Source organism: Primulina tabacum, chromosome 16, assembly GCF_025594145.1.
Source record: "Primulina tabacum isolate GXHZ01 chromosome 16, ASM2559414v2, whole genome shotgun sequence".
In the NCBI taxonomy this organism is placed as follows: domain Eukaryota; kingdom Viridiplantae; phylum Streptophyta; class Magnoliopsida; order Lamiales; family Gesneriaceae; genus Primulina; species Primulina tabacum.
In genome coordinates this window covers 1,958,824-1,973,572 of record NC_134565.1, presented here as the reverse complement: position 1 = coordinate 1,973,572, position 14,749 = coordinate 1,958,824, and positions in this window count along the sequence as shown.

Sequence of the window (14,749 nt, the reverse complement as noted above, 5' to 3'; positions counted from 1 at the left end):
CTCTGGATTCAATATAAATCCACCTATGGTAACAATTTCAGATAGTGTCCTGCTTTCATGTCCGAGATGCTGGGGGATGAAGGTGTTAGAGTAGATGTCCTGCAAGCCAATTGTTGGCTGGTGATTTTATTGACTCAGTTGTAATAAACAATCTTTATTTTAATATAATTCATTATTCCATGGTTTGTTATTTCTTTATCTGTATACCCATGTTATCAAATATAGATAAATACCTTGATTATGATTTAATATAAATGAATCGTAATTCGATGTTGAAACTCGTTTGTAAACACTATATGATCTAAATTTGTTCCTAGTCGATTCAGCTGCTTAAAACATGGATAAAGGTCGCTTGAGCTCGAGACTAGCATATGTGATGTTGTGTACTGCGTTTCTTGGTAAGGGCATAGAGATGCCCAAACATGCAGATGGGTACTCATATGATGATTATACCGAACAACCCTCCCTCGGACTTTCCAAGTTGTTATCATTCATCGAGAGGATAAGTCCGTGGTTATGATTGTATACCATTAGTCCTTACGACCCGGGACAACACTGATGCTCTATATGCTAGGACGGTGCTTTGACTCGTTTACTAGCTCCAGGAGAGTTATAAGGTGGCGAGGTTGGGTATAGTTACGACACATATAGGAGCCAGTGCATTGTATTCGGGGATTCACTGCTCACCTACGGGTGTGGATATCCTATGTGATCTGATGTAATAATAGTGCATGGAATTTTTGGCCAGAATATGAGATGTACGTTGGAGAAGGAGTTATCCAATAGTACACGCGATGCCACTATTATAGTTATCACGTAGTGATCGAATTAATATGCAACCCTCGATGAACCAATGGTTGCAAATTAAATCGGGATATATGAGATGAAGGGACCGTACTGTACGTTAATCATAATCGACTGGTTCTTGCAGGCACTATCAGTGATACCTAGGGGGATCATGGGGCGATGCTACTAGACGCTCTTACCATGATCCGATGGGTGCAATCAGAAATGAGTTCTGACATTCTTGATCAAGGTGTTGATGAAAAGAATGGGGCTAACTAGGGTAAGCCCGAATAAATGATTATGTCCTGAATCACAATGAGTTGTGAACCCACGGCTAGCTGTATCCCTGAACCATTGAGGGTCACACAAGATGTATCCCTTATGTGCCATGGCTATTTAAATGTGATTATTAAAAATAGCGGGAGATCAAGACTGGAAGATGGTGGACCCGATGAACGAGATGAATACATGTAAAATATTGGAAGTTCTTGTAATAGTTGCATTTGCATCCCTGCATTCACCTAGGTTTTGGACATGGATCCATGTATGGCTCACATGGATCTAATAGTGTTGGCGATCGATCATCCTTATTTATTGTTGAATGTCATATTATGATATATGCGATATATAGTAATATGCATGTATGTATATTATTAAATAATATAGTTGCATGAATCCGGCAAACATACACACTCGTGGCACACGATTTTTAAATTAAAATGATGAGACAATTTTAAAATTAAAATCTCTCATTTTGAATAAGATTCAAAATTTATATCAAACCGAAAAAGTAAAAATTAAAAGAGTTTAATTTTTCCTTGTCTTCCATCAACCGTGGTTGCATGTTGATGCTACCCGTGGACAGTGTCTGGCTCATATTATTGGGGAGGCTTGTACGCCGAAAAGCTGTGACTTCCATCGGACATATGATGTGAATTGAGTGGAACTCTCATGACTTCGGCTCATATTATTGGGAGAACTCATGGCGACCGTCCACTACAATTCAATATTGATGATTGGTTTGACACGTGAAAATAAACGGCGTCATATTATTGGGTCCTTATTAAACGTGAGGCAAAACACGCGGAGGTTGCATATGGATGCAATTGGATTCTACCTTTTAGAAATTATAATTTGCTGATATTATTCGAGATTATAATTGGATAATTGAACTCTACGTGCCTACTAAGAAAATACGATCGATTTCCTTTTTTCATCAGAGGGTGGTGGAAATGTCAAAATAGTGGGAGGGAAATTTATAAAATGAAATCCATATTTTATATCTTAGAATTATTTTAAAATTATCAGTAACCATTATCTGTTTTTCATTTTCAGTATATTTACGATGTCTACTCGTAACCCGTTTTCAATCATTCTCGATCAAAACAAATTGACTGGCCCTAACTATCATGACTGGTTTCGAAATTTAAAGATTGTTCTGAACTCCGAAAGGATTGTGTATGTGCTTGATAAGAAGACACCAAAGGAAGCGGCTCCTGATATCAGTAAGACTGAATTAGCTAAGCTTGAGAAACATTGGGACCATGATCTTCAAGCTAAGAGCTACATGTTGGCTTCTATGTCAAATGAACTTCAGAGGAGGTTCGAGGAGGCGGTAAATGCTGCTGACATTCACCTTCATCTGAAAGAATTGTATGTTGTACAAACTCGTTCAGAAAGACATGCTACTGTTAAAGAACTCATGACTACACGCTTGCGAGAGGGGACTTCGGTCCATGAGCATGATGTTAGGATGATTGGGCTCATTGAGAAGTTGGTGGGAATCGACGTGGTTATTCCTAGTGAGCTCTCGACTGATATTCTCTTGCTGTCTTTGCCTGCCTCGTTCGATGGATTTGTGGTTAATTTTAATATGAACAAGCTTGAGGCCACCCTTGAAGAGTTGTTCAATATGCTTACTAATTATGAGGCCACAATTAAAAAGGAAAAGCATGTTCTTCTAATGGGTTCTTCGTACGGTACGAAAAAGGGAGCCCCAAATAAAGGCAAGAAGCGCTCTGCCCCTCCAAAGAAGAACAAGCCCAACAAGAAGCCATACAAGAAACCAAAATCGGGGCCCACAAAGCCTGACAAGTCAGAACAAGTCTGTTTCCACTGCAACAAGCCTGGACATTGAAGGCATAATTGCGAGGAGTATCTAGCCCAGAATCGTTCTGGCCATGGTATGTTTTATATTGAAGTTAATTTTTCTATTAATTCCTCTTCGTGGGTATTGGATACCGGATGTGGTTCTCATCTATGCAATGATTTGCAGGTGATGAGAAGAAACAAGAGGCTTAGAGATGGTGAGACCTTTCTAAGACTAGGAAATGGAGCAAGAGTTGCTGCCACTGCCATTGGAAACGTTACTTTAATTTTGGACAATAATTTTAAGTTGTTTTTGAGAGACGTTTTATTTGTTCCTGAATTGGTTAAAAATATTATTTCTATTTTTATGCTTGATAGGGATGGTTATTATTGTGTTTTTGCTAAAGGTGTTTGCAATTTATACAAGAATGAATGTTTGATTGGAACTGGAGAATTAACAAACGATCTCTATAACTTAAAATTAAAAGATATTCCGTTAAACAATGTCCAAGCGCATACAAAACCAACAACAAACAAAAGAAAAATAGAAGATCCAAATCCCGCACAAATATGGCATGCTAGACTAGGTCATATTTCCCAAGGAAGGATGCACAAGCTAGTGGGAGAATGCATGTTTGACTTGTCAGACATAAATTCTCTACCAACTTGTGAGTCCTGTCTAAAAGGAAAAATGACTAAAACTCCATTCAATGGAAACGTGGAACGTGCGCATGGTCTACTGGATTTGATCCACACGGACGTTTGTGGCTTGCTAAGTGTTAGCACAAAATTTGGGCATTCCTACTTCATTACCTTTACTGATGACCATTCGAGGTATGTGTACATTTATTTGATGAAACACAAATCTTAAGCATTTGAAAAGTTCAAAGAATTCAGATCTGAAGTAGAAAATCAGCTGGAAAGAAGTATTAAGGCACTTCGATCTGATCGAGGTGGAGAATACTTAAGTGCTGAATTTTTGGGTTATCTAAAAGAGAATGAGATTCTCTCACAGTGGACTCCACCAGCAACACCATAATCTTCAACTACATAAGAAGATAAAGCCCAAGGTGAAAGGCGAAACCGAAAACCTCCTCAATTGTTGAAGTCTCAATACGCGCTTGAATGCTGTTTCTGAACGTCGAAATCGAACCTTGATGGACATTGTTCGATCTATGATGGGATTCACTGAATTGCCTACATCGTTTTGGGGCTTTGCGCTTGAAACTGCGGCAATGTTATTGAATAATGTCCATACTAGAGCAGTGGATAAAACACCATATGAGATATGGATGTGAAAAACTCCCAAATATTCTTACATGAGAATATGAGGATGTCCAGCTTACGTGAAGCAGACAGTGGGAGACAAATTGGATAGTAGATCCACTTTGTGCTACTTTGTAGGATATCCAAAGAATTCTGTTGGATATTATTTCTATCATCCCAATGAAGCAAAAATATTTGTTTCAAGAAATGCCATCTTTTTGGAAAAAAAATTTCTATTAGACAGAAAAGGCAAGATGATAGAACTTGAAGAAATTAAAGATATTCCCTCAACTATAGAAGTTGAACCCATTTCCCAAGAACCAGTAGTTGAAGTACAAGCTCCTAGAAGGTCTGATAGGGTTATTAGACCAACTGCAAGATATACGCTTCTTCATGAACAAATCCATGATGAGCATTGTGTTGGATGTGATACAATTAATTTCAAAGAAGCAATATCTGATACTGATTCAACCAAATGGCTTGAAGCCATGCAGTCTGAAATGGACTCTATGTATTCAAACCAAGTCTGGTGGTAGATCCACCTGAGGGAATCGTTCCCATAGGATGCAAATGGATCTACAAAAGAAAGCTTGGGGCGGATGGGAAGGTAGTGACCTTCAAAGCAAGACTGGTTGCAAAAGGTTATACTCAAAGGCAAGGAATTGACTATGAGGAAACTTATTCACCAGTTTCTATGTTTAAGTCCATTAGAATACTAATAGCCATAGCAGCATGATATGACTATGAGATATGACAAATGGATGTAAAGACTGCATACCTCAATGGAGACATTAAATGCTCGCACTGAAATGAAGAAAATGGACGAGGTAATGTTTTTTGCAGTGAAGAAATTCTTTACAGCGAACCGCCATTAAGCTGTCCCTTGTCAAAATTCTTATCTTGAAAGTAATTTCAATCCGAGCAAACTCATAGATCGAATTTATGATGTTCAAATATAACCATAACTTGAGTGTAATTGGAAAAAAAAATCTTATTATGGATGTGCGTTCTGAGATGAGTTTGCATGTCTCGCGCCATTGTTAAAGGGATAAATTTAAGTGTTCAGTTCGTTATATTCAATCTGTTGGCCTGTAACAGTGGAGCTTGAGTTGATATAATTTTTTAGTATTACTGTAAGTTAGATTGTTAGAAGTTTTCGCTCCACATATGATTGGTCCTACTACCCAATATTGAAGTCGAGAATATTGTATTATTTAACACTGCCGTGATATAGATATTTGAGCTGCACTGCACTATAAGATTTAAGATTCATATGACAAATCCTCTGTCCTTGCCCAGGAGCTATCAAAAGCTTAATGATGCATTAATTTTGTAGCCGGAAGAACTTGTAATATGACACGTGGTCTATGTTTTGATTTGTGTCTCATATGAATATGTAGCGAGGTGTTTCTTTCTCACGGGAGATTCCTGGATTATGTTTGGAACTAGAGCTAAAGAAACAAGCCGAGTTTGAAGCTAAAGCAAAAGAAATGGATCTTAAGGCTGCCGAAGAAAAGTCAAGAGTCTGATCCAAGGTTCTTGGAGGTAAAAGAGAGACTAGCTAAGCTAGAAGAGATGGTGAAGGAAATTGCAGCGACAATCTAGTGATCCAGTAAAAGAAGGCCAGGGAGACCTTAATGAGCAAAGGCGAACTGTTCAGACCAAACCAGACACATCCCACATGGTTTGAAGGGCAAGGTTTCGGAAGAAAGTGCAACACCCTCAAGTGAAAAGAAAACAAATGGGATGGCACCAGTTACTCAGGCCTTGCACTATGATAAGAAGACAGCATAAACAGATAAACCTCCGAGGATGCCAAGAACCGAAAAGATCAGTCATTTCAGTGCCTTTTGTTTTGGCTTAACCTCGGTTTCTGCAGTCATGTCAGCCCCGTACATTACTTTTTTACATCATTTTGAACAGTTCATGCATTTCAAAAGAATTCATCAGATTCAAAAAGCACTTAGATTCAATATCCCTAGTTTTGCTGGCAATAATGGCTTTTACGGCGTTTGGAGTACAGAGAAGAGCTTCACATTTTCAAATATAATGTTAAAATAATAGCGTATGAATGTGAATCTTGGAGGCTGATTTAATAAGCAGTGACAAATTGTTGTGAAAATATTTATTGCGGAATGTGAAATGTTTGTTATTTATAAAAATAATTCATTTTTTTTTTAAATAAACATATGATCATTGCTTGAGTTCTTTAAAAAAATTGCATAAACTTGCAAGTGGAATCGAGTTATGAATGTGTATTTGTGTCTCACATTATCTATCGTGATAGATTTTGACCAAGCTACTTGGGACCATAAAAACACTCGAGGAACACATTTTCCAAGTCTCCCTATAACTAGTGTGGCTTGCTCCCATGATATCAAACCCATGCATCATCAATTCCTAACCATTTTTTGTCTCAAAAATGTAAAAATTCCAACACGCATACCAATACATACAACGAGGTACTCCTTAGTTACGCGACGATATCTTCATAGCTGTCCATCAAGTTTTTCGTCCTTCGTTGGTGTTTTCAGCCTTCGGGGTGATGATTGTTGGAAATGTGGCATGACGAGGCAATATTTTTGTTGAATTTTTTTAGGCCTTTTTTTCTACTTCATTTTATCAATACATAAAATTATTATATCCTAGTTTTGCTTGTTCGCGACAACTATCAATATTTAATATTTTTTGGTGATGCTATTCAACATTGAATGTAGTCGGTATCGGTATTGAGGGCTGAAACTGCATGCATTAGTATAAGTTGATAGGGATTTTGTTATTTGATCGTAGTTGGTGCTCATCTTAGGACTCAAGATCAATAGGATGAATTTTTTTGAATGATTCATTCAATTGATCTAATTTTAGGCTACAATCAATGATTCACCTAATTGATATAATTTTAGGCTAACATTCAGTACTTCCCAAAGATTACATGCACCAAGTTACCTTAAAATCTCCAATCCTCAACTTATAATACCTTAAAAGTACCACTCTTAACTTTCTTGCACTTCAAATCACGAGAATTACTGACGAGAAAAGAAAAAGAAGACAAAAACAAAGAAAAAAAAATCACGAGTTGCTATCATTTGAGTTTACAAAAGGAAGCTAGATTGGAAGGAGACCATTATTTATGTAGAATTACAGATGGATGGGATTTGATTTCTATTTTTTGTAATGACATTATTTTAATGAAAACATGATAAGTAAATCATCATGCATGACTATATAATATAGTTTGGCCCCACCAAGTCTGCTGTTTTTTATGATCTCTTAGGTAAGAAATCAACGCAATCAAGATTTTTTACATTTTAAATCGAAAAGTGATTTTTTGTTTTTTAAAATGAGATCAAATCCAAGATCCCATTTTAAGCTCGAAAACTTAGTGTTATATGAGCTATAATTCATCGGCAAAAAAAAATGACTTGATTTCCAAGTTCATGAATATTTAAGGGAACCGTTCAAATGTTATTGTTAGAGTAGATGTCCTGCAAGTCAACGGTTGGCTATGAAATTTATTGACTCAAGTGAAATAAACAATCTTTATTTTAATATAATTTAACTTTTCATGGTTTGTTATTTCTTTATCTGTATACCCATGTGAACAACATAGATAAAGACCTTGATTATACTTAATACAAATGAATCGTAATTCGATGTTGAAACTCATTTGTAAACATTGTATTATCTAAATCTGTTCCTAGTCGATTCAGCCGCCTAAAATATGGATAAAGGTCGCTTGAGCTCGAGACTAGCATTTGTGATGTTGTGTACTGCGTTTCTTAGTAAGGGCATAGAGATGTCCAAACATGTAGATGAGTAGTCATATGATGATTATACCGAACAACCCTCCCTCGGACTTTCCAAGTGGTTATCATTCATCGAGAGGATAAGTCAGTGGTTATGATTGTGCATCATTAGTCCTTACGATCCGAGACAACACTGAGGCTCTATATGCTAGGGCTGTGTTTTGACTCGTTTACCGGCTCCAGGAGAGTCGTCAGGTGGCGAGGTTGAGTATAGTTGCGACACATATAGGAGCCAGTGCATTGTAGTCGGGGATTCACCGCTCACCTACGGGTGTGGATATCCTATGTGATCTGATGAAATAATAGTGCGTGGAATCTCTGGCCAGAGTATGAGATGTACATTAGAGAAGGAGTTCTCCAGTGGTACATGCGATGCCACTATTTATAGTTATCACATAGTTATCGAATTAATATGCAACCCTCGATGAACCAATGATTGCAGATTCGATCGAGATATATGAGATGAAGGGACCGTACTGTACGTTAATCATAATCGACTGATTCTTGTAGGCACTATCAGTGATACCTAGGGGATCATGGGACGATGCTACTAGACGCTCTTACCATGATCCGATGGGTGCAATCAGAAATGAGTTCTGACATTCTTGATCAAAGAGTTGATGAAAAGAATGTGGTTAACTAGGGTAAACCTGAATTAGAATAATGTTATTCTGAATCACATAGAGATGTGAACCCACGGTTAGCTGTATCCCTGAACCATTGAGGGTCACACAAGTACTGGATCGTTTGTTTCCGTTGAGAGAATAAATTCAAGGAATTGAATCTATATTATGATATAATAAATTCAAGGAGTTGAATTTATGATAATTAAACTTTGAGAAAATAAATTCAAGGAGTTGAATTTCTGATATAGTAAATTCAAGAAGTTGAATTTATGAAATTTGGAGAGAATAAATTCAAGGAGTTGAATTTATAAAATTTGATAATTTAATTTATTAAACTCAAAAGTTGGGTTTATTAAATATTAAATTTTGGAGGTGATAAATTCAAGGAGTTGAATTTATAATTTAAATATTAAATTCAAATGTTGAATTTATAATGGATTTAATTTATTAAACTCAAAAGTTGACTTTATTAAATATTAAATTAAATATAGTGGAAAGTATGTTTAATGGGCTTGTAGGAGTACAAGTCCAACATACTAAATAATTAAAGTTCTTAATGGACTTTGATTAATTAATTAAACTAGTTGGACTAGTTCAATTAATTAATCAATCCCATTAATGTTAATTAAGAGGCCCATGATTATCCTATGGTAATTAGGTCATGGATTCTTTATTTAAGTAGGAGACTTAAACCCTAGCCTCTAGATGACAACCATAATTTCGAAATTCCTCCCCATCTCATCTCAAGAATTTTCGGCCTCCACTCCTAAAACCTTAGGGTTTTTGTGTCGCCTCTAGTTTTGATCTCAACGTAAAAATCTCTTCTAACTTTTCTAGTGCAAATTAGAAGAGGAACAAATCTTCTAGTCGTGGACCTAATTAGAAGGATTTAAGGAAAGAGTTTTTGAGATCGTTCGCAGGGATTCATCAAGAGCTAGATCCGCCTATACCGGATTAGTTGGAGCCTAGTGATTTAATTCACTAAAGGTATAATTCTAACACCCTATGAATGTTTGATTATAAAACCATACGAGTGTCCAAATACATCTTGAATGTCATGATCTAATAAAAATGTTAAAACTTCCGCTGTGTTTGGGTACGAGAAAACGGGGATCCAACAGATTGGCACACAAAAATAGATCGAATCCATGAAATCCAACGGAGAAGAACCGCTCAAGTGTTGTGCGGAAAGACATACAAATACTTTGAATACAACGTAACATATACATGTGTGTAATATATGTTAGACTTTGGACTATTGGGTTTTTTGAATTTTTGAATGGAAATTGGATAACTTATGGGCTTGTTAAGTAGATGATTAAGTGTTGAATGAAAAGTGTCTCGCGTAGGAAAATAATCTTAGCATCAGTGAGTTTATATTGAGTTACACTTTGTGAAGGTGTAAGAATGATTGGTCAAGAGACTATCTTCCATGAACACTTGCGCAGGAAAGTGCAAATCAAGGGCCCGATTTGGACTGAAAAAAGCTTAACTTGTGTGAAAGCGTACAAACGCGACCTAAGTGCGTCTAATATCCCACCAAGGTTCACTTGACTTTTGCTATTTTCGAAAATTCACTCCACATCTTTTTGGATGCGACCTTCTACCTGGTTGATTGTTGGTAGTTCATATGGCTGATTGATAGTGCTCCAACCGAGTAACCTTTGGCCTTTCGGATGGCCAGTCTGTAACTGTCCATATGGAACTCAAGTGCCTATGTATGGACACAGTCTCGAGTCCTTCAAACATATCTCACACACACTCGTATATTACTTTACTCTCTCTTATTTTCTCTGTCCTTGCTGCTCTGCTCCAACTCATGATGAAGTTCAGGTATTTCATCAGTTCGCTGACATAATACCTTTGTGCTAGGTTACTACTGGTTGTCCCGTTGTATCCTGAGAAACACTCTACCGTTGTATCCTGGAAAACAGTCGATCAACTTGATCCTCGAAGCATATGCCGGAGAGGACGAATCTGTTTTAAAGATATTGTATTTTTTACATGCCTCGGTTTGCTTTATTGTTTTTTGTTTTACCTACTGTATTTTCTCACGACATCGTTCATTTGTATCCGTTTGACCTTTTGTATCTGTTAAAACTTTACACTACTTTATTCATCTTTCGAGAACTACGATATTAGCTTCCAACCTTAAAACAGATTTTGAATAGTCATTACGTGATTTATTTTCAAACATGGCTTCTGAAATGAACGTGCAAAGGGAAACTGGTCCTATTTCTGAAATGAACACATCAAGAGCTTTACTTTAAATTACATGCACAAGGCTAAACCATATTAAAAAATAGATCATAGTTTCGGGCCATGAATTGAAGATTATGAGCCTGATTTGCATGAACCGAAACCCTAGTCGCAAGCTCTGTTTCGGAGCGATGTTCTTCATTTATTCGGGTGATACTCGCTCTGATTTTAGCTTTTTTGTGGTCATATAGTTTGGAATTGAAGGGTAATTTTTTTTAAAACTGAGCCCAGCCTTTCTCGTCACTTCCTAGCCGAGATTCGAGCTCTCCGGCGAGCTCTAGCCACGAGCTGCCTTTGCTCAGACCACCGTCGATTTATTTTTGTATTTTGGGTGTTAAGATCGACTTTCTAGCCGCGTTTTTGAGATTGCATAGGCTGACCGGAAGTGAAATGGTTTACTTTTGGATTTAAATTCATTTCGTCCCTAAACCAAACCCAAACCCTTCTCGTGGGCTTCCCTCATCCCATCTCGATTGTGCGTCTCCGTCGCGCTTCTCGTCTAAAAGTGGCCGGCGACCACCGTAAGTGATAGCCCATGACCTGTATGTTAGAACAGGTGTCCGTCGAGTCAAGTGTTGGCCGAGGGTTCGTGTTGAAACTCTATGAACAAACGATATTTATTTTAATAATATTTGAAATTATTTTTTTGGCACATCTTTATCTGAATACACATGCTAGTTGCATAGTTAAAGTCCTTGAATATACAAATAGTAGAAAGAATATGAGATGTTCATATGATGAGTATCATGAAACTCATATTTGGAATATTGTATATTCTAAAAAGTTCCTAGTCGATTCAGTCGCCGCTAAGAAGGATAAAGGTCTCTCGAGCTTGAGACTAGTATCTGTGATGTGAGTACCATGTTTCATTGGTAGGGGACATTGAGATGTCCGAGCATGCAGATAGGTGCTCCTTGTAGAGTGCACTGAACAACCCTCAATAAAGGACTTTCCAAGTGATTCTCACTTATCGAGTGGAAACATCCTAGTTTATGGTTGTACACCATTAGTCTTTATGACCCGGGACAACATTGAGACTCTATATGCTACCATTGCACCTTGACTTGTTTACCGACTCTTATGGGGTCATCAGGTGGCAAGGTTTGGTGTTTTGTCGAAACATATAGGAGTCGATGCATTGTAGTCGGGGATTCACCGCTTACCTTCGGCTATGGATATCATATGTGTATGTAGTTTGAAATCTCTGATCAGAGTGTTGGTGTTAATTAAGAAAGGGGTTTCTTAGATTACACCATCGATGCAACTATGACATGACACATAGTATCGATTGTTTGACAATTCTCGATATACCAATAGTTGTCGAATCGGTCAGGATATATGAGTTGAAGGGATCGTACTGTACGCTAACCATAATTGAATGGTTCTTGCAGGCACTATCATTTGATACATAGGGAATCATGTAAGCGATGCTGCTAGGAGTTTAAAATGACTGGTTGGGTACTATCAGACTTGAGTTCTGACGTTCTTATTATCAAGGAGTTGATAAATAAGAATGGAGCAACTGAGGTATGCTCATATAAGGACATGTTTAGTCCCGAATCACATAAAGATGTGAACTCACTGCTAGTTGTATCAATGAACCATTGAGGCACACGCAAGTGCTAACTTTTTAGATCACGTTGAGAAGTAAAATAGTTCAATGTGTTGAACGGCTTATAAAAGAGTTTATAAGCGCAAAGAAAAATAAAAGTATGACTTCTATAAGAGAATTGTGGGGAATGTAACTTTTAATTTATGAAAGTATTCCTACATTAAAAGATAACTCAAATAAATAATGTGTTTGAAAATTGTGATTTTCATAAACATTATTATGGACTAAATTATATTAATTTAAGTGTTGAATTAATTAAACACTAATGGACCTAGTAGAGTCCAAATAATTAAATTAATTCTAGTGTTGAATTAATTAAATAATATTAGGTCTTGTAGAGCCTAATAAGAAATAATTATTCAACTAGTGAGCTTGAGTAAAATCAAGTAAAGTTTAAATGATATCAAATATGTTTGAGACATTTAAATAAAAGTCCATGGGCTTTGTAATTGTTACATGCCCAAATAAAATGTATGCATGAGAGGTGAAGGGTTGGAGACAACTTTTTCAATAAACTAGGCATGCATGCCTTTGAAAAGTACTTTTTGCTTTTTCATACACCAAGAAAATCCTTCTCTCCTCTCCATAGTAATGGCCGAAACTTCTCTTTGTTTTTCTCCTAATTTTTGCTTCTTCAATTGTTGAGAAAAGCCTACACTTCTCAAAGAAAAATCCTTTAATTTTTCTAGTGCAAAATTAGAGGGGATCTTCTAGTTAGTGGTGGACCTAATTTGAAGGAAAGAAGGAACTCGAGCAAGGAGTGGTCAAAGAAGCTTGTAGATTGTCTTCCTTCAAGAGCTAAGTAGTTTACAACTTAGTTTGAGCCAATAATCAACTTTTGTGATTGATAGGTAATATTATAAACACATTATGAATGTCATTTTTGTGTTTTATGTTATTTGCTACACATCAAAGTGAGGTGCTCGAATTTTTGCTTGTAAAATTTGATTTTTGAAACTTCCGTTGCGCATCCGGGTACCGTAATCGATCCCCTTTCATTGTAGCCTTGTTACGGCCATGAATTGAATACTCTGAGCCTGATTTTCGCGAACCGAAACCCTAGTCGCAAGCTCTGTTTCCGTGCGTTGTTCTTCGTTTCTCCGTGTGATTCTCTTTGATTTTAGCTGTTTTGTGGTCATATAGCTTGGATTTGAAGCTTAAATTTTGTTTTGAACCGAGCCCAACCTTTCTCGTCACTTTCCAGCCGAGATTCGAGCTCACCGGCAAGCTCTAGCCAAGAGCTGCCTTTGCTCAGACCACCGTCGATTTTATTTTCCAATTTTTGGTGTTAAGATCTACTTTCTAGTCGCGTTTCTCATATTTCATATGCTGTACGGAAGTGAGATTTTTTACTTTTTGGATTTAAATTGATTTCGACACTAAATACTAAATTCAGACCCAAACCCTTCTAATGGGCTTCACTCATCCCATCCCGATTTATCGTCTCCGTCGCGCCTCTAGTCTGAATGTGGCCAACGACCACCGTGAGTGATAGCCCATGACCTGTAGCCTTGTTTCGGCCATCAATTGAAGATTCTGAGCCTGATTTGCGCGAACCGAAACCCTAGTCGCAAGCCTTGTTTCGACGCGTTGTTCTTCGTTTCTTCGGGTGATTCTATCTCTGATTTTAGCTGTTTTGTGGTCATATAGCTTGGATTTGAAGCTTTTTTTTTTCTGAATCGAGCCCATCCTTTCTCGTCACTTTCCAGCCAAGATTCGAGCTCTCCGGCGAGCTCTAGCTGCAAGCTGCCTTTGCTAAGACCACCGTCGATTTTATTTTCGAGTTTTGGGTGTTAAGATCGACTTTCTAGCCGCGTTTATAATATTCCATAGTATGCCTGCGAGTGAGATTTTTTATTTTTTGGAATTAAATTGATCTCGTCCCTAAACTCAAACCCAAACCCGTCTCGGAGGCTTCTCTCATCCCATCCTGATTTTGCGTCTCCGTCACGCCTCTCGTCTGAAAGTGGCCGAAGACCACTGTGAGTGACAGCCCATGACCAGTAGCCTTGTTTCGGGCCATGAATTGAAGATCCTGAGCCCGATTTTCCCGAACCGAAACCCTAGTCGCAAGCTTTGTTTAAGAGCGTTGTTCTTCGTGCAATGCTCTGATTTTAGCTATTTTGTGGTCATATAGCTTGGATTTGAAGCTTAATTGTTTTTTTTAACTGAGCCTAGCCTTTCTCGTCACTTTCCAGCCGAGATTCGAGCTCTCCTACGACGAACTCTAGCCAGGAGCTACCTTTACTCAGTCCGCCGTCGATTTTATTTTCGAGTTTTGGGTGTTAAGATCGATTTTCTAGCCG